Genomic DNA, 2,122 nt, shown 5'->3' with positions numbered 1-2,122 from the left:
TAGACCTGAAACTAAATTGACAATTGACGGTCTCAGCTCGATTTAGCACCCCTTGAAGCATCTATTTGTTTTTTGATACAAAATCCCTCTTCTAATTTTATTCAATCAGAAGTTAGATGAGTGGAATTTTTGACCTGTTTAGGTCAACGCCCACGCCTACTCTCAAATTTTTCTTTTAAAAAAAAAATTAAACGTACCATTTTAATTTAAACCTGTAATTGTTACGACTCTAAGCTTCTTGTAATCTTTTTCCCTACTCTACTCTCCTTTAGCCAATTTAAGAGAGTAGACTCTCTTTTCATTGTTTGTTTCTCTATTTTTTTATTCTTTCATATTCATATTGATGATGTTTTTTTAAGAGCACATCAAATAGCTTTTATACTTTTTATTCTCTTCTTACACATTTTATATTTTTGTACAAACACTTTTATTTATTTTTTTCATTATTCTTTTAATGGGGTGGCCAAGTTGCTAGCAAATCCTTATAATAGGACTAGAGAAGGGAGTTACATGAGATATAAAATGCTCGCTCTACTAGGATTGTAATGATCAATTATATATATAATTTATTGTTAAATCATATAAACTAACACATTGTAGTTATGTCTACTAATTTCTTAGGATTAAGAGTCTTTGCAATTTGTAAATGTGACAAATATATTCATATGACAATATTTTGAAGAACTGCCATGCATTTCAATTGTGATATATTTATGACTTAGTTATTATGTTTATGGTTTAGATCTTATATGCTGTTACGTGTAGTCATTGTTAGGTAGTGGTCTGTTATGAAGTATTATCAATTAGGTTATTTAGTTCATTAATGTTTTATAGTTGTTTTATTATTTTAATATTGTTGTGTGTGTAGGACTCTTATGTTATGTTTATCTCTTTTATCTTGTTATTTGTTATCTGGGTAGGATTAGATTTTTCTATTTGGGTAGGATTAGATTTATCTATTTTAAATGGAAGTCCTATTTCATATGGGACTCTATTTTCTATTGTCTTTAAATACTGCATTATTTATGAATAAGGAAATAAATCAAGTAAATTATTCAAACCCTGTGTTTGTAGGAGTTGAGAGCACCTCGAATTGCTCATAGGAGGTTTAGGATTCCTCGAAAATCCTACCATATCAATCTTTCTACTTAGTTCTCATCACGTTACGTAAGCACGTAACATATGCTTGATTCATGTAATCATGTTGAACATATTTCTCTTCTATATTAACACTTGTAATATAATTGTGTGTGCATGTGTTTCGAACAATATTTGTAGTTTTTCTTTTTTGCTTTATATTACCTTATTTCACAAGTAATAATTTGAAAGGTTTCAAGCTGAATAATGAGAAAAAATAAATTGAATCATGCCTAATTTTTTTTTGTTCCTTAGAAACATTTGAGCCCAATTATGACAACACAGCTTGGCCAACCATCCCAAAGAAAGTTCAAGAGTGGAGCTACCTCCAAAAGAAGAAGCACCATGCTAAGAAAGAAGACCAAATAAATTGGAAATTACTGAAAAATTCATGCAAGTCTTCTCCTACGCTCAAGAGAACCAATAAGAGGGTTTTTCCCCTAAATCTCAACCAAGAACAAGGAAGTGGCCTTCTTACTCCACTTGGATCCATGTGCAAATGGAAAAAACCAGATTTTGGATGGACAAAATTAAACACTGATGGATCTATAACTCCTAAAAGATTTGGGTTTGGTGGATTGCTTCTAGATCATATGGGTGACCCCATATGTGCTTTTGCCTCTAATGCAAATAGAGATGACATATTCTTGGTCAAACTATGGGTTATAGAGAGTTGTCTTCGTCTTGCTTTGGATATGGGCATTAAGGTAATATGGGTTGAGTCTGATTCGCTCAGTGCTGTGAAGACCATTAACAACGACCAACCATTTAGTCAAAAGGCTGCTAGTTGCTTAAAGGACATTTAGGGGCTTTTAAGGAAGTTTGAGAAGTACAAGGTTTCTCATGCATGACGTGAAACGAACAGAGCAACTGATCATCTTGCAAAGATGGTTCTTTTCAAAAGTGATTATAAGGTTTTATTTTCTCGTGATTTTTCCAAAGGCCTTTGCAAGATCATCAAGGACGATACAGAAGGAAAAATTTA

The sequence above is a fragment of the Corylus avellana genome, chromosome ca1, assembly GCF_901000735.1.
Source record: "Corylus avellana chromosome ca1, CavTom2PMs-1.0".
Lineage (NCBI taxonomy): Eukaryota > Viridiplantae > Streptophyta > Magnoliopsida > Fagales > Betulaceae > Corylus > Corylus avellana.
The sequence above is the reverse complement of the archived record's forward strand: the minus strand, read 5'-3'. Positions refer to the sequence as shown.